Source organism: Urocitellus parryii, chromosome 6 (assembly GCF_045843805.1).
Source record: "Urocitellus parryii isolate mUroPar1 chromosome 6, mUroPar1.hap1, whole genome shotgun sequence".
Classification (NCBI taxonomy): domain Eukaryota; kingdom Metazoa; phylum Chordata; class Mammalia; order Rodentia; family Sciuridae; genus Urocitellus; species Urocitellus parryii.
Window position 1 is genome coordinate 97,129,768 of NC_135536.1, and position 19,977 is coordinate 97,149,744.

The window sequence follows — 19,977 nt, forward strand, 5'->3', positions numbered from 1 at the left end:
CCTCTCCTCTCCCCTTAGGCCTGTGGGATTCCCTTAGGCTAGTGGGGACAGGGAGACAGGGTTTGGACATTGACAAAGTTATACACATGAAAGCACTTGAAAACCAGGAAGAAAGAAAATGTGGCACCTATACACAATGGAGTTTTATTCAGACATAAAAAAATAAAACTATGGCACTTGCAGGAAAATGAATGAAGCTAGAGACCATTATGTTAATCGAAATAAGTCAAACTCAGAAGGTCAGGGGTCATATGATTTCTCTCCTATGTGGAAGCTAGGAAGAAAAAAGGAAAACAAACGTGGGAGTGAATCTCCTAAAATCAAGGGGAAATAGTAGAGGAAAAGGACCCAGAAATGGGAGGTGGGGAGACAGTGGGGAGTGCTGGGGAGCGATATTGGCTAATTGTTATATTGTGCACATGTAAAGACAAATTCCATCAACATGTACAACTATAAGACAGTAATAAAAATGTGGAATAAAATAAAACCAGAAAGCATTTTAAAGGGGCTGGGATCGTGGCTCAGTGGTAGAGCGCTTGCCTGGCATGTGTGAGGCCCTGGGTTCGAAACTCAGCACCATGTATAAATAAAATAAAGGCCCATCAACAACTAAAAAATATTAAAAAAAGAAGGCATTTTACATAACTTGGTTATCAGATAGACTTGGGTTCACATTTTTAAAAACAGCTTTATCGATATCATTTACATAACAAAAGTTCACCTGTTTAAAGTGTATAATTTGATTTTTTTTGTATTTTCAGAGTTGTATCAGCATCATTATAATCTAATTTTAAAACAGCTTTGCCATTCCCATAAGAAAACTTGTTCCTGGCTGCAAATTCTGATACTATGTAGCTATGTAACTGAGAGTAACTTAGTCTCTCTGGGCCTCAGTTTCCTCATCCTGTAGGCGGAAACAGCAACATATAATTTCATAGGCTTTTTTAAGGATAGAATGAGATATCAAAGAGCTCCCTTAACATGCCTTCTTGCACAAGTTAAGCCCTTTATAAATTTTGAGCTCCCTAAATTAATGTTGGCTGTGGATTAGTCAAGAATCACCCTGAGCAGTTATTCATGAGTCACTGTCCCTGCATTCAAACCTGTTCTGAAGAGCTCACAGTCCCTAGATTTAACCAAATTCCTTTTATACACACACACACACACACACACACACATGCACGGGCACACCCACCCACCAATGTGCCAACATGCTACATCTCACACACCTGCACAAATATGCTAATACAAAACACAAGAGAAGTAAGATCTGAGAGATTCGGAGTTCTGGAATTTTTCTATGCTTGTAAAACTAACTGCTCTTGAAATGTATCTTATTTTCATCTACATCTGTCTACGCCTATATTTAGCATAATGAATGTCTCTAACTTTCATTTCTTTGAGTGAAAATGAAGGATGTGGTTACCTACCTGTCTTTCTGCCCCATCCTCAACTCCTCCCATTACCTGGTCTTGCAGGCCAAAAGGGTCCACCTAAAGTAACTCCTCCCATGACCTGACTCTGCTAGACACTATCTAAGCCACACCCTCGTGGGGGCCCACTGCCATTTTCCCCTGAAGATGTGATCCTTTGGTGCTGAATAAAGCATCGCTGGCCCATGAGGTCTCCCTCCATTTTCTTTTTTCTTTTTCTTTTTGTATTCTCTTTCACATGCTTTCAGGAAGTGCTCTGTGCTTGAAGATGTCCATCAGAACTATCCATCGACAAAATTATTAATTTGACAAGCTTGCATTTGGATTAACATGCATGCAGGTTGTTTTTAGTTAAATAACACAAGGTCATATTCTTAGCCTAGAGAATAATAATTTCTTGGATTGCTTCCATGTAGGATTAAGTATTTTTACATGTATCTTTATCTTTGCCTTGACCCTGAAAGTTAAGGAGGTTTCATATCCCACTGTTGGTATTGTTATCACTCCCATTTGGGAGGAAGGAGGAAGGAGGCTGAGAGAAAGGACGCACCCTGGGAAGTGGAGGAGTCTGGATGTGAACTCAGGACCTACCCACAATGATGGGAAAATACAACTTCACATTAGGCTGTCTCCAAATGCCTCTGAGAATCTAGTTTAAGAAAACAGATCAAGCTTATTCTCAGAGGCACTGATGGATGAAAAGGCTGATCATTACCCCCAGAATCACCTCCACTGTGGCAGAGGCTGCTGTCTTTTTTAAAAAAAAATCGTTCTAATTAGTTATACTTGACAGTAGGGTGCATTTTGACACATCATACATAAATGGAGTATAACTTCTCATTCTTCTGGTTGTACACAATGAAGAAATCACACCGGTCGTGTAGTCCTATACGCACATAAGATAATAATGTCTGATTTATTCTACTATCCTTTCTACCCCCATATCTACTCCCCTCCCTTCACTCCCCTCTGCCAAATCCAAAGTACCATTATCCCACCCCCACCCCTTATTGTGAATTAGCATCTACACATCAGAGAAAACTTTTAGCCTTTGTTTTTTGGGGATTAACTTATTTTGCTTAGCATGATATTCTCCAGCTCCATCCATTTACTGCCAAATGCCATAATTTCATTCTTCTTTAAGGCTGAGTAATATTCCATTGTGTGTATATACCACATTTATTTTATCCATTCATCTGTTGAAGGGTACTTAGGTTGGTTCCACAGTTTAGCTGTTGTGAGTTGAGCTGCTATAAAGATTGATGTGTCTGCATCACTGTAGTATGCTGGTTTTAAGACCTTTGGTTATATACCAAGGAGTGGGATAACTGGATCTAATGGTGGTTTCATTCCAAGTTTTCTGAGGAATCTCCCTACTGCTTTCCATAGTGGTTGCACCAATTTGCAGTCCTACCAGCAATGTATGAGCATACATTTTTCTCCATGTTCTTGCCAATATTTATTGTTGCTTGTATTCTTGATAATTGCCACTCTGACTGGGGTGAGATGAAATCTTAGAATAGTTGATTTGCATTTCTCTAATTGCTAGAAATGTTGAAAAATGTTTTCATATATTTGTTGATTGATTGTATTTTTTTATGTGAATTATCTGTTCAGTTCCTTAGCCCATTTATTAATTAGGTTATTTTGGGGTTTTTTGATGTTAAGGTTTTTGAGTTCTTTATCCTGGAGATTAGTGCTCTACCTGAGGTACATGTGGTAAAGATTTTCTTCCATTCTGTGTGCTCTCTCTTCAAGTTATTGATTGTTTCCTTTTCTGAGAAGATGCTTTTTAATTTGAATCCATTCCATTTATTGATTCTTGATTTTACTTCTTGCACTTTAGGAGTCTTGTTAAGGAAGTCAGTTCCTAAGCTGACATGATGAAGATTTGGGCCTACTTTTTCTTTTATTAGGCACAGGGCCTCTGTTCTAGTGTTTAAGTCTTTGATCCACCTTGAGTTGAGTTTTGTGTGTGGTGAGAGATAGAGGTTTAATTTCATTTTGTAACATATGAATTTCCCGTTTTTCCCAGCACCATTTGTTGAAGAGGCTATCCTTTCTCCAGTGAATGTTTTTGGCACCTTTGTCTAGTATAAGATAACTGTATTTATGTGGGTTGGTCTCTGTGCCTCCTATTCTGTACCATTGGTTTACATCTCTATTTTGGTGCCAATACCATGCCAATTTTGTTACTATGGATGGCTCTGTAGTGTGATTTAAGGTCTGGTATTGTGATGCCTCATGTTTCACGCTTCTTGCTAAGGATTTCTTTGGCTATTCTGGGTCTCTTATTTTTCCAAATGAATTCATGATTGCTTTTTCTAGTTCTATGAAGAATGTCATTGGGATTACAAACTGCCATCTTAGTGGCCTAGGTAATAGTCTCCAATCCTGAGAAGGCAGCAGAATGATTCAAGGAGCATTACCAAGATCTAGATTTCCTGGCTCCACTCCAGATTGCTTACAGCAAAATTTTCTAAGGTGGATCTTAGAAGCCATATTTCTGAAAAACTCCCAAGAAACCATTTTAGATAGAAAATATAGTTATCAAAAGCAGGAGTGCAACAAAGTATAAACATTTAAGTTTTATGGCAAGCAAAGTCAATACACAAATTATAGTTTGTGGGAAACTGTCATAACACGTGTGGGAGATGATAGGTGTTTTAGTCAAGGCAGCTCTAACTGCTGTACATGTGAACCATTACGCTCTGTGGATTAACACAATAGACCTTAATTTCTCTCATATCCAGTCCAAAATGCATGATTCTATCTGGCATGTAGCCATTCTCTGGGCAGAGGTTCGGGAACACAAACTCCTTCCACTTTGTGTATTGCCACCTTTAACATGGCTTCCAGGGTTGTTGTGGGAGGGAAATTAGTAGCAATTCGTATGGGTCAAACCTGGAAGTAGAACACACATCCATCCACACTTCATTGGCTAAAACTTACTCCATCAACGTACCTTAGCACAAGGAAGGTTGGGACATGTGGTCTGGCTGCTCTTAGGAGGATGGAGAAACAGATTAAGTGAACTTCTACCCTGTCTCTGCCCCAAAAGATTCATATTTTGCAAACTGATAACAATAAGGTAAGTGATCCAATTAAAAATGGGCAATGGATATGAACAGATCATTCACAGAAGCACAAATCCAGATGATTAATGAACAGTAAAAGATGTTCACATTCATTGGTAGGCAGAAAAGTGAAAAAAAGGGCCATTATTTTCCACCCATCAAATTGACAGAAATTAAAGAGTGATGACACCTAATACTGGTGGGAAGCAGGAGAAAATACACTTGTGCACTGTTGGTAGAAATGGAAATTGGTACGACATTTTGGAAAGCCATCTGTCACTAACAATTAAAATTAAAAACACACATTTTTTTTCAACCATTCCAGGGATGCTCTCTGACAGAATAGAAGCGCTGTGTATGGATAGATGTATCCTAGGATAGTTGTTGCAACATTATTCACAGTGATAAAAATAGGACTTAGTTACCACCAATAAGGGAATAGTTTAATGAATCATAATTATTACTTGTGTAGAATATTTTGCAGTTTTAAAAAAAGGTGACTAAGAGGTATTTCTATGTGGTATTAATAAATGGGATCAAGATTCAGAGAAAAGTACATGATTCCTTTTTATTTTTAAAGAATGAATGAAAGGACAATCTCTATCTCCCTTTTAAACCCCTCTCTCTCTTATCATCACAATCACCACCACCATCATCATCAATTGATGCTTGCATATGTATCTATGTGTGATTGATGAATAAAGAGAAAAATCGTTAACATTGGCAGCCTTGACCAAGGAGTGTGGGTGAAAGAAATGAAGGAGGAACAAGAAGGTAACTCCTCATATTTAATAATGCAATTAAAGAGACAACGATGAAAAAATCAGCATGTAAAAGACCTCATAAAAGTTATATATGTGTACATGAATTTATGGCTGTTAATGTGTTAGTCATATGCATCTCAGGGTGGAATTATAGGTGAGTTTCATCTTCTTCCTTTTATTTTTATACCTTGTTTAAAGTTTTAGAATGAATAAACATATAAACAGCCTCTTTATTACAAAGTTTCCTTAATGATTCTGATGATCAACCAGGCTTTATCACAAGCGTTTGACTACTTAGCTTTAAAAATGGAATTTCAGGCAGAGTGTTGGGAAACCATTTATGATCTCTTCCTCCTTGGAGCATGCTAAGATTGGCTTGGAGGGGAAATGATCGTCCTGGGAATGAAATATATTCCTTAGAGTCTGGGGAATGGGAGGACTGACTCCTAGTAGACATCAGTTAGTTTAAGTTCTTCATTTGAAGAACTTCTAGCATCTGAAACTTCTTGGTCAAGGAGGAGAGGTTGGTGGCAGGAAGGCATTGATTCTAGGAGGAAGGGCAGTGGCCATGGAGCCAAAAAGGTTGGAGTTTAAATATACTCTCAACCACTCACTACCCACATCATGTTGGACTTGTTATTTCACCTGCCTAAATCTGCTATGAGAAAGGGAGACAATGCATGTGGATGCTGGAGGTGGCCCCGCCATTTTGTGTGTGTATGACTTTGTAGGAAATTTTCATGGGGTCACGATCCTGGTGAGACCTCCTTGCTCAGCTCAGCGGGTCATGGAGGAACAAGACACCTCATTAGAGTGAGGAGTCAGGGCTCTCTCTTGACAAGAAAGTCTTTAAGATTCCTGTCCTCCTTGACCTCTGGATCCAGCTTCTTGCCCTTTTCCTGGCAAATTCTTGTGGGTTGGAATCAGTTGAATGTTATACATTGAGTTTGTATTTTCCAAATTCCTATGTTGAAGCTGTGATCCCAGTGTGGATATATTTGGAATGTGATCTCTCAGGAGGTAATGAAGGTTAAATGAGTTCATAACGATGAGATCCTACTTCAATAGGGTTGGTGTCCTAACAAGAAGAGACAACAGACAGCTGTCTCAGTCAGATTTTTTTTTTTTCTGTGTAACTAAAGGAACTGACCAAAACAATTGTAGAGGAGAAAAAGTTTATTTGAGGGCTCATGGTTTCAGAGGTTTTAGTCCATAGAAGGCTGGCTCTACTCCTCGGGTTCAAGTTAAGGCAGAACATCAGGGAATTAAAGCCCTGATTGAGTTAAGACCCTTACAACCCAATCATTTCTTCTCTGAACCTGCTGGCCCTGATCTTGTGCTTTCTGGCCTCCAGAACTGTGAGAAATAAATTCTGCTATTTAGTCCATTTAGTCTATTCGTTTGTTATGGTAACCTGAGCAGACTAATTCAGTGAGGCTTTAGTTATAGATAATAAGATTCCTTCATTCCATTGTTGAGGGACAGTGTGCTCCTCAAGATGGCAGAGAACCCATGACCTTCAATATGCTCTGGGCCTAGCAGGTAGACAGATGCATAACAGAATGAAAGCTCCTTCCTGCCTACCCGGGGAAGTACAGGGTGCTCCTGGAGCAAAGAGAATGACATAGAGATCCAGTGCCTATAACTCAAGATTTGCTAAGGAGGTCTCCAAGTTCTTTTTGTTTTAAAAGCTGGGAAAGTTCACATAAAAATCTTGCCTTCTATCTTCTCTCGAAAAATTAGTCTCTGGTCACATTGGGTGACCAGAGACACTGTAAGCTCTTTGTTTCTCAGTTCCCCACTGCTCCTTATTGTCTCCTTGCTCAGGCCCTCACTTCTGCTACCTTTTGTTTAAATTCCTGACATAAACTGTTGCTTTTTTAATGCTTGCAAACATGCACCTTCCCATGTTAGCCAGTGAGCAAGGGTAACCGAAACCAGGTCCAAAATCAAAATGCTGACCCTCTGAAAATCATTTGGCACCATTTTGTATCAAACTCAGGAAATTTCAGAGCTGAGAGGGACCTTGGGGATCACACGGTCTAAGCAGTTCATTTTCCAATGTGGAACAGAATTGCAGAGAGGTGAAGCCACCTGGTTCAGGTCACACAGCTAGATAGTAGGTAGTAGAGCCAAGAGGAGAATTCAAGTTCCCTACTGATCAATCCACCGCTTTTCCATTCTGATAAATTATTGTTTTTTTTCCCCTTCTATTATCTTGGTATAAAAAGAAAAGTAGCAGTTAGCCACATAGATTTGGGAAAGTATTGTCATGTGGTATTTAATCTCTTTTCTTTACACTGTCAGAGGAATGATTAAAAGAAAATTATTGGAAAGTGCTAGCCGTGTATTACGGCTTCCAAGCCCACCAGCACAGATGTCCACTGGCAAAACTGAAATAAAATTGGAAGAAATTAAAAGTTATTTTGTTTTCCAGTTCCTGGTAATAAAAAATTCTTGCTGCAGATAAGTGCTCAAGCTTAGTCTCCTCCCCCTTATTATTAAACAAAAGCCGAACACAACAAAAATAGAAACGAATGCAGAAATCTGCTCTGGTTTTTTTTCTTTTGTGTACCAATGTTTTTGTTGGTCAAATCACATTATGGAGCATCCATTACAACAGCTTCTCTTTAGAGGCCCTAAAGTAACTACGAAGGATGTGAAGAAACGATCCTAGTAAAGCAGGACTATATGAGAGCTCCATTTCTTAGAGCCCTTTTATCCACCAACTGGGGGTGGATATTCAGTTTGTTAAAGAACGAACAAGATGAGGCACTGAGTGAACTGGGGGGTAGGTTTGTGAATTTGAAACCAGAATTCCTGGGCTCCAATTCCAGCTTGGTCATTAACTAGCAGTCTGACTTTGCGCACAATCTTTTGGTTGGTTCCTTACTGGTGAAACAAAGGTAATATATAGGTCCTTGCCCTCCAGGGTTATTTGAAGGACTCAGAATGCTAAGTCTCAGCGTCTGGCTTCACAACTGTTATTTGGACCTTTGTGGCAGGTAACTAAGACTCTCTTCTTGACCAAACTTTAGTTGGGATCCTCTGAACCTCTTCTCAACCATCTTGATTTTGGGCTTTTGTGTCTTTGCTAAGTCCTTGCTAAGTCCAGTAAAAAAAATCTTGCTAAGTCACTTTAGAGAAAATTCCTACCCTTGATATCTAATCACTGGGTCTGCCTTTGGCAAGAATCCTCTAAAGTTGGTTTAGCAGGAATCCTCCTACCCTCGATGTCTGCTCTTAGTAATTTTCCAAATTCACTAACCCCTTGGCTTGTCTCCTTGGTATAAATTCCCACTTGTCCTTATATTTGAAGTTGACCCCCACCCCTCTCCACTATTGTAGTACCCTATCTCAATAGTTCTGAATGAATATTCCTTGCTGTTTTAACATATATAAGAATAAATTTTTCTTTAGCAAGAGAAGAGGTTGTTGTTGAGATGAGAACCAGCATGAGTTAGGGAGAATTAATGAGGACCTGATAAGAATTTTGTTTTCTGTAGATTGAGAATGAGGCAGAGAGCAAGTATGAGAAGCTGCCTGCTGGCCCTCACTGGGTATCTGCAACCTGGTGGGGCCACTGTGGGTTCAGAGTCCCACCCCAACTTTGCAAGTTCAAAAGTTTGATTCATAAGAGCAGCCAAGATTTCAGATATAAGTGCAAGGTACAAATCCCACAAAGACCCCTGTTCCATATACACCTGATTTCTGATTATTATTCTTAGTAGTTAAGGGTCCCTGATCAAGTCACTTAATCTCTAACTCTTACTTTTTTCTATATGTAAATTCTGAATAATAAAACTGTCCTTTCAGGTATTTTGATGATCTGAGATAATACATATTGAAAGCCAGGAATAGCAAATCAGCCAATAAGTGGTTACTGTTCTCTGAGCTCTGGAGATTGAATCAAACTCAAAAGAGCAGGATCTATAAACTATGATGCAAATTAGTTAATTCATCAGGAGTGAAATGCTTGCCAGGCACCAGAAGACTTATGGCTGCCCTCCAGGATCTCACTTTCCCATCACATTTCCTGGGACATTGGATGCATGGGGAGCAGGAGCACTCCTAGCAGATTGACACAACTGCTGGTGCCCTGCCCACCTCCATGTTTGCTGCACATACCTGAGGGCTCCTTGCTGCAAATAGCTGCCACTGTAGACCCTGTGGCTTTCCCTGTGGCCAGGGGAATACTCTCAGCCCATATACAGAGTATTCTGGGAAGTACATAAGGGTTATTATTCTTAGAGGCAGTCCCCAGATAACTAACCAGCTAACCCCTAGGTTAGAAGAACTCTGACGCATGTTCTCTACCATCTCTTACAGCTCTGTGATAGAACTGAGCTCAGTTATCCAGTGCATCTTGCTTGATAACACACCCCATATTGAATGATTTCCCCTCCCTGTCTTATTTCCCATATCCCTATCTATCTATATTGCTTGGGGTCACCTCCCAAACAAACGATTTATGTTTGTATCCTTACCTCAGAGTCTATTTCAACCCAACACAAGGCTGATGTTCCTATAGGTGTCCCAATCTGTGGTGGAACATCTGGAGTGGGTCTTGGAGATCCAGCCATATATTTCCTTTGGAATGACTTCAGCTTCATATAAAAGAGTGATGTCATAGTCTACTTGCTAAGGACCTGTCAGGCATTCAGCCAGTGTTACCTCCAAGACATGGGTTAGTCAACAGTTGAGGTACCCATTTCATCTGCTGCATCAAGCTTCACCCTCAGCACTTTCTACCTTTATCTTGGGGTTCTGAGGTTCTCTTTTGAGGAGTTCATTGCCCTGGCATGAATGAGCACAGATTTCTTGAGCTCAGAGGGGTTTGAACTTGAGCGTGTCTGAGTCAAAAAAAGTTGAGAACGTACTTGACTGGAAGGACAAGGAGAAAATCTGAGAATTGTGTGTAGAGGAGAAACTGGCATGGAAGTGGAAAGGTGATTTTTGCTTCCTCAAGAGAGTATGGAGATAGGGGCTGTGGAGAGCTGAGGCAAGAAGGGAATTTATACTGCTGGGACCAGGGAACATGCAGGACTTTTATTCCTTTAATTATTCCTTTAATTCTTGCACAAGCCTGTAGGTAGGCCTTATTACCTAATTTCAAAGATAAAGGATCAAAGTCAGAATGGTCCAAAAGACTACCCAAAGCCAGCTCTGGGTGTGCTTGGCTCCTGTGTGCTGGAGCTCAGGTTGGAGCGTGGCTATGCCCTTCCTTTCTAGTGCCGGTGGAAGGCTTGATGAGTGACAGGCGTGGACAAAGGATAGGGTTCAGGAGGAAAAGATGGGAAAGAGATCTCACATTCAGTGTAACACAAGGTCACACATATGAGACTCTTGGAAGAACCAAAGGACCAGAGATTTAACTTTGCTGAGCTGATGCCCTGGGCGGCATCTTTGTGCCTTTTTTAGGCTGGTAGGTTAATCTGTGGGATGAAAGAGGGAGTGGTGTGTGGTGAGGAGCAGGGAGAGAGATTGAGATTAGATAATTTTCTGCACTGTCTCCTATGTTTCAGCCCAGTGGTCACTTGTCTCTTTCTCCAAGATTTTTGACCCATGGGCTGTGGTCTATTGGTGCTGACTTCCACTCTCTTCTTTGTAAAGGAAGCTGGATGGTCTTTGACCATCAGTGGTGAGGCATTGAGCACCTGGGCTGGAGGTTGACAACCCAAGCTCCTGGAATTACAGATGAAAGTGAAGTCCAAAGAGGCCAAATTGATTTGTTTAGACTCATGAAAAAGCACAGTTGCATCAGAAAGTAAATATCCTGACTTATTAATCCACCTAGCAAGTAGATATTGAGTGTCTTCTCTGTACCAACACTGTGCTGGGCCCACAGACTCTGCACAAACTCACCTTTCTGGAAACTTTTCAAATCCTGACTTCTCCATTGTAACATAAGGTGCCATCTCCTCTTGGATCTTTTCTTGCCTCACATTGAATACCTCCTGTGCTCTGGGCCCTGTTAGGGGAAGTGGAAGAATCAAAGGAAATCATACATTAAGGTCATAATCAGGTGCCCTATCCCAGGCCTCGCTTGGTGGCTGCTCCTTGCCCCTCTCCCAGGTGGCTGGTCATTATTGGCCTGCCAGTGAAAGTCCTCACCCTGCTTTCCAGATCTTGTCTCATTTTCCTCTGCTCTTCCACATCCACATTCCCAGCATTTGTCATTCACATCGGCATCCTCCAGTTTCCTCGCTCTGCCAACTGCTCCTGGGCCGCCTCCAATCTCACTCTTTCCAGAGGATTAAGTGGCCGTCCAAGGTTACAAAGCAATTCCAGTCTGAGCTCAGGCCTTTGTACTCAAGATGGATTCACTCAGAGCGGGAGAGATCTATTAATTTTTGAAAACTTACCAGGAATATTTCATATCCCATGTATACGTCTTTTATTTGAAAAAATGTAAGCTTTTACAAATCAACTCAAATTTCTCATTCTTTTATACTCAGATCTGCCTGTTCTATATATCATCTCTTTCCTGAATGACTAACTTGGTTTTCAAGCCTTTATTTTTTGCCTATCAAGGAGACCTGAGTTCCAATTTCAGCTCCTCTCCTTAGCAGTGCTGTGATTTTGAGCAAGTTGCGTAACTAGCATCTGTGGGCCTTGGTTTCCCTTTCTGTAAAACTGGAAACTTGTATCCACCTCGCTGGTTGCTGAAATCAGAAGTGAAAATGCCTGGGAAGTGTTTAGTGAACACTAATTTCCTTCCCTATTGGCTGTGACCAAAGGATTTCTTCTCATAGAACAGGCATTCATGTTTTTTGGATTAGGGTTTCTCACCCTTTATTCTGGGGATAGGGTTGGCATTGAGAAGTCAGGGTGGGAAATAGTGATGAGGAATTCTATAGTGACCAGAAGGTCCTGACTGTGAAGCTTGGTTGCTGGTCTCTGGGTAGAAAGGATATTTGTGGCTCCTCCCTAGACCCTTGTGCCATGTGCTGTCCATCTTGGACTATGCGGAAGCCAGGCAGGAAGTGATCATGGTCATGTGGTCAACAGGCAGAACAGCCTCCCAGGGGTCAGAGCTCAGCTTGGCACCTGGTGTGTGTGTGTGTGTGTGTGTGTGTGTTTCCTCATAGCTCCACAGGAAGCCTGACTGGTGGAGGGCAGAGAAGGAGAGTAGGAAGGACTTATCTGTGGCCCAGGGAACCTCTGCTCCTGTCTCCTCATCCATCCTTGGCTGAGCATCATTCTGTGATGTCCACAGGCTCTTAGCTGGTGGCCAGACACCTCATCTGGGCAGCAGGGCTGTGCATCAACTTTGTGTGGCCTGGAGGGTAATGTGGCTCCCTCTTACAGACTTCAGCCATCTATAGAATAGCTCCAGTGGTTGACTCTGAAAACACTTTCCTCAAGATCTGAAAGCTTAATTCTCTTAAATATGAATCATTATGATCCCTCTTTGTAACCCCACTATCTATGGAATAGGAGCTGAAAAAATGCATTTTGAAGTTATGAGGTTTGGATGCCTGTTACATATTATCAGTCAGGCCAACCACAGGGGAAGGAATAGTTAGTGTTTCCTAGTCAATCAGCATGTGGCAAGGCAGGGGAACTAAAGAGAACTCTCATCAGTTTGGGGCTTGTCCATGTCAGACCCTGTTTACCCTTTCAATCGGGGATGCCAGTTGTATACGACTTCTTTTTAGCCATCTTCGGGAGCCCAGACAAGACAGCCACAGGTGGCTCAATCAGCCCAGAGATTCAGGGCAGAAAGATGTCCCTACCCTGTTGGTCTCAGTCACCCTGGCTCTCTCTGAGGACTCTGTACATAGTCCAGGCATCTCTCCAGGTTGCTGCTGCTGCCCCTCCTCTGGACAACCTTAGAAATGGAGAGACGGTTGTCACTGGGCTCACAAAGCCTCACAGAAATCTGAAAGGTCTGTGAATGTTTCCCTGGTGATGTGACATAGTTTCCAGGTTGGGGAAAATGGTTATCAGGGAACATGAATGTCCCCTGCAGAACCCTGGGAGGCAGATGAAGGAAGGACAGCAAGTAGGAGCTTGTCTGCCTCTGTCTGGGGAATTTCTCTCTTTTTCTCTATTAGAATGAAACAAAAGCTGGCATCAAATTAACCCCAGAAGACATAAGGAAAAGATTGTCATAAAGCCTGCACTGCTCAGCATGAAGAGGAAAATGGCAGATGAGGCACTCAGACTCGGAGACATTAGACATTGAAGGGACCCTAGGGAGCATCTGTTCTGGACTCCTCTTTTTAGAATTATGTTGCTTAGTTTTCCAAACAGTTGGAAATTTCTTATCTTTTTTAAACTACAGATTTATTCAGCTATAATTTACATATCATACCCATTTAAAGCCCATTTAAAGTGTACAATTCAAAGGTTGAGGTACATTAACTCTAAAATATTATGATAAAAATAAATGCAACAAAATTTTTGATTTTAGCCATCTAAGTCTACAACTCAGCATCAGTAGTTATATTCACATTGTTGTTTAACTCATCACTGCCATCTATTTCTAAAACCTTTTCATTGCCCCAAACACAAACCCTGTCACCACTAAAAACAAATTCCCCACTTTCTCCTTGCAACCTGATAATGTCTGCTCTACTTTCCATCTCTAGGAGACTGCCCATTTAGGTACCTCATATAAGTGGAGCCATACAATTATTTGTCATGTTGTGTCTGCCTCATTCCACTTAGCATAATGTTTCAAAGTTGATCCACATTGCAACATGCACCAGAACTTTATTTCCTTATATAACTGAATGATATTCTCTCTCCCCTCACATTCTGTTCATCCATTCATCTGTTGATGGACATTTGAGTCATTCCACCTTTGACTGTTATGAATAATGCTGCAATACACACTGGCTACAGTTGTCCCTAGTTATTTCTCTTGAACTTATCTCTTTGTATTGATTCTGACTTAATTCCTCTGTGGTCAGAGCCCATGTGCTGTGTTTCTTCACTCCTCTGAATAGTTGAGACTTCCTTTATGGTCTCATGAATGATCATTTTGGATGATGGCAGAATTGAACCCAATAATTGTGTGAGGCCTGCAAAATTCTTCATAAGTTAATTAGATCAGGTTTGTATATCATAGAGTTTAAGTCTGAGATTTTTTTTTTTATTTTACTCCCTGCTTTTTCAAGCAATTATTCATGGAAGCAGGTTGAATCTTTCACTACAATTTGGGATTGTCTGTTTCTCTCTAATTCTGTCAAATTTTGCTTCACATTTTTGAAATTGCTTTATTATCTGAAAATTTAGAATTCTTATGATTTTCTGGTGGATTGAATTTCCACAGTATGAGTTGTTCAGTCTACTGTGTCTGACATTAGTATTCAGCATCAGTTTTTCTTAGGTTTTTGTTCATGTGCTACATTTTTTTTTCTCCTTCCTTTACTTCATCTTCCTTTATCCTGGCATTTAAATGTGTCTTTTGCAAGCAGTATGCCATTAGGTTTCATGATAATTTTGGCCTTTTGATTGACATACTAGGACGATTTACTTTTAGTATAAGTATTGATAAACTGGGTTTAATTATTCTGTCATGCTTACTATTTTATTTTGTCTCACCTGTTCTTTTTAAAATTTTTTATTTATATATAACAGCAGAATGCATTACAATTCTTATTACATATATAGAACACAATTTTTCATATCTCAGGTTGTATACATAGTATATTCACACCAATTCGTGTCTTTATACCTGTACTTTGGATAATAATGATCATCACATTCAACCATCATTAATTACCCTGTGACCCCTCCCTTCCCCTCCAACCCCTCTGCCCTATCTAGAGTTCGTATACTCCTCCCATGCTCCCTCTTCCTATCCCACTATGAATCAGCCTCCTTATGTCAAAGAAAACATTTGGCATTTGTTTTTTGGGGATTGGCTAACTTCACTTAGCATTATTTTCTCTAACTCCATCCATTTACCTGCAAATGCCATGATTTTATTCTCTTTTATTGCTGAGTAATATTCCATTGTGTATATATGCCACATTATTTTTTTTATCCATTCATCTATTGAAGGGCATCTAGGTTGGTTCCACAGTTTATTGTGAATTGTGCTGCTATAAACATTGATATGGCTATGTCCTTGTAGTATGCTGTTTTTAAGTCCTTTGGGTATAAACTGAGGAGAGGAATAGCTGGGTCAAATGGTGGTTCCATTCCCAATTTTCCAAGAAATTTCCATACTGCTTTCCACATTGGCTGCACCCATTTGCAGTCCCACCACAGTGTATGAGTGTGCCTTTTTCCCCACATCCTCGCCAACACTTATGGTTGTTTGTCTCCATAATAGCTGCCATTCTGACTGGAGTGAGATGGACTCTTAGAGTGGTTTTGATTTGCATTTCTCTAATTGCTAGTGATGATGAACAAAATTTTTTCATGTGTTTGTTGATTGACTGTACATCATCTTCTGAGAAGTGTCTCTTCAGGTCCTTGGCCCATTTATTGATTGGGTTATTTGTTTTTTTTTTTTTTTTTTTGGTGTCTAGCTTTTTGAGTTCTCTTTTTTTTGTCTTTATTGGCTTCTTTTGGATAAATCATGTATTTCAATTTTTAATTAAAAATTTTATTTTTGATGTTGGAAATGAACCAGTGGCATTTTATCACTGAGTTATATCCCCAGCCTTTTAAAATTATTATTATTTTTTAAAATTTTGAGACAGGATCTCACTAAGTTGATTAGGGCCTCACTAATTTGCTGAGGCTGTCCTCAAACTTGCAATCCTCCTGCCTCAGCCTTCCGAGTTGCTGGGATTTCAGGTGTGTGCCACCATACCTGGCTCAAGTACTTTCAGTGTTTTTATTTTTCAATTTTCATTGGAAATTCATGTAACATAAAATAACTATTTTTAAAATGAACAACCCAGAAGTATTTAGTGCTTTCTCTTTGTTATATGACCAGCACCTCTGTCTAGTTTCAAAACATTTTTATTACCCCACAGGGGGAATCTCATACCCATTAAGTACTTGCTCCCTATTTTCCCTTTCCCCTCACCCCTTGTAGCCACAAATCTGTATGCATTATAGGTACATTAAGTTTGTTTGTTTGTTTTTACCATTCCTCCTCTACTATCTTGTGTGTTATACATTCTTCTACTCTTCTTTTGATGTATACCTCAGAGATTATAATAAACACTCCTGACTTACTAGATTTCACTATAAATTGTTACTTTTATTGCTTCCAGGTAAGGAGTATTTGAGAACACACTCCAGGTTTTGTGCCCTCAACCCTAGGTAACTGCAGAAAGCTCAGGTTAGCTTCCTTAGGCACCATCTTCTGCTTGACTTCTCCTCTACTCACCCCAAACTGGTTGTAAGTCAGCAAGCACATTGTGAGGGATATGCGGACAGATTATCAAACTCATGTCAGCCTGGTTTCCTTCTCTCTGAGATCCTGTCTCCTCAAGTCCTGGCTGCCAAGGCATCTCTCCCATCCTTTAACTTTTTGCCATGTCTTTTGTATCTCATCTAGCCTTAGATTTCTCAGTGAGGGGCTGGTAGTCAACACGCCGATCTGTTATGACCTTGAAGCAGAAATGTGGTGCCTTCATTTTACATCAAGGAAGCAGAAGTCTGGAGGGGAGAAACGGCTTGTCGAATTTCACACTGCTAATTAAGGCAGAGCTGGAATTAGAACTCAGGTCTCCTGATTTCCATTCTAGTATTTCTGCCACAGTGGGCTGGGAAAAGAGGCAAAACACTCTCCTAAGCTGACATTTGTTCATTAAAAAATACTTCTCAAGGACTTGCCCTGGGCCTTTTTTTTTTTTTCCCTGCTGCCTTCCAGATTTTTCTCAGTCTGAATTTCCATCAGTTTTACTATGATGTGTGAACTGTGTTGTTGTTTTTTTTTTTTTTTTTTAATTTACCCTATTTGTGCAGCTTCATGAGTCTGTGGCTTGAGGGGCTTTGTCAGTTTTGAAAAATTCTCAGTCCTTATGTCTTAAGTTATTCCTTCTGCCTCATGCTCTTCATCTCGTCACTCAGAGACTCTATGTGTGTATGTAGAACTTTCAAGAATCATACAGCCTTGAAGTGGGATCATAGACAGGCAAGTATATTATTTAAGAAGTAAGTTTAGCTGTATGTTACAGAGACATAGAACAACAGTGACTAAAGAAAATGGTGTATTCCCTTTTATGTGACAGACAGGAAGTAGGATCCCAGGTTTGGCATGGTGGCTTTTACCACCAATGGTTGCCCTGGTACCTTGCTTAGTACTGCAGCTCTGCCTCATCAGAAGGATGGAGAAGTGGAAAGACGAGTGTAACCCTCCCCTTCAAAGTTTCTCCCTGAACACTGTAAACCTTTCTGTTGCCTTCCATTAAGTGGAATTTGGTCACCTGGAAACAACTAACTGCAAAGGAAGCTGGGAAATATGATCTTTATTCTGAAAGGTCACTTCTTGGGTTAAAATTCAGGAATTCTATTGTTGTGAAAGAAAAAGAAAATACTGAGGGGCAATCAGCCGTCTCCCCCCTAGCAATGAATCATGATATAAGGCAACAGGTGCTGGCTAGGGCTTCAGAGGAAGAAGTTGGAAGAAGTGTCACAAAAGAAGAAATATCTGATTGGATATTGAAGATGAATAGGATGTCGAGGGGGAAACTACCACAAAGCACACCGGGCAGGAAGACTGGGATGAGCATTTGACTCTGAAGTACAGAGGCCACAGATTTTTTCATTTCTCTAACCTGAATGCCTGGCGCATAATAGACTACCCTACAGATTAGATGTTGTTGAACAGAATCAATAGTGAGCGGGGGAGAGAGAGAGAAGTTTTTACTCTGGAGACTGGAGGCCTGGGGGAATTGGAAGGGGGATAGTGAGTGCCACTGTGGGGGTAGGGAGAAGATGCATGCCACTATAGAGATATTAAGATTTGAGGTGAGGGTAGGAATGCCAAGTTGAAATTTCCATGTAGCATCTGAGAGACATACAAGAGTAGGGTCTGGAGATGTGGGATTGTGACACTTGAGGCTGCTGGAGAGGGTACTTTTCTTCGAAGAGAGAACATTCAGAGAGTAAAGAGGCCAGGCAAAAACTGAAACTTCACAATGGAAAAAAAGAACCAGTAAGCAGAAAGGACTTCTGTGTAGGGCCAGAAATCCTCAGAGGGCTGTCTGAGGCCTCGTTCCCCTTCAAAGGGCTAGCTCACACACCCCAGCCTTCCCCTTTCCCCTGGTCCCAACCCTATGGCCTTCTCTTCATAATAGACTTCTTTTAATGATTAATTTAATGTTCATTAAACTTTCATTAGATTGATCATTTTACTTCATAAAATTATTTAAGGCAGTGTTTCTAACTTGATTTTTTATTACATAAGGAGAACATTCTCACATTTTTAAATATCAGAAAATATAGCTGAACAAAAGAAAGAACATTAAAAATCATTTATAATTCCTTCACCTAGGTTCACACTTTGGCAAAGATGTGTCTAGACCTTATCTATCTTCTCTTCCTTCCTGATAATATTTGTGAGTTCTTACTATGTTGTTTTATATCTGCATTTTATTATTTAAACTTCATAGCAATTTATAAGGTGGTAATTACTCTCCCAATTTTCCAGGTGAGGAAACTAGAGCTCAGAGAAGGTCTGAAACATACCCAGAAACATTCAAATAATGTTATTCAAACTTATACAACTTACTTGCTTTTAAACTTTTGATTATGAAAATTAGAGAAAAAAAGAATATCACAGACTCGCATGGTTTTATCCATACTGCATGTGTCTCCATAGGCAAGGACTCTTAAAATATAAACACAATCTTGTTAATACATTTATCCCAATGAACAATGCCTGCTTTCCTCTCAGTACTGAATCCCACCCAACTGTCTCATAAATCACATTTCCCCACAGTTCATCTTCATCAAAACCACACATTCTCCTCCACAGAGGTGAGGCTGGAATCCACACACATAGTAGTCTTGCCCCCAACTGTGTTCTTTCTAAACACTGAACCCATATTATGGATGAGAAACCCACACACTTTTAACCATAGTTAACTTGAACATAAGTTTGGGTAACAATTTATAAGTTTTAGGTGTTGATTTAAGCAATAAAATTAAAGTATTAATTTGTAATTTTTCTTCAGTAAGGAACTATTGAAAACCTTCAGCATATTATTTCTACTCTCTGGTGCAATTTTCTTTTATGACCTGCAGGGATTTTTGATGTTTAATGAGTTTTTCTTCTATTTTTTGTTCCATAATAGAGTCTTCTGAGATTGTTATTTTTTCCATAAGGGTTATTATTATTATTTCCATTCATCTACACATTAATCGAGCACCTATTATTTGCCTATTGACAGATATGGTCTCTACTCCTACGAACTGAAGTTCTATGGGGGATATAGATCAAAAAAAAAAGTAAGTGGACTATTAGAATAATATCAAACGGTAAGAAATGCCATATAAAGGTGAACAAGGAGCGAGTGTAGAGCATAATGGTGGAAACTGCTTTGGAAACAGTTGGAAACAACTTGGGAACAACTCACTTTTACTTGCTTGAAGCTCTTTTAAAAGCAGCTTCTACATTGGTATTTAAAAGAGATTGTGCCTTTCAATATGCTTTTTGCTAACTGCTTGATACTATTTATTACTCCCCAGTGCTTCTCTTTCTTTATTTGTGATGCTGCAGTTTTGCTTCTATACCTCTGTAATTTGAACACTCCACGTTGCTTTGAAAGTGGTGGTATTGGG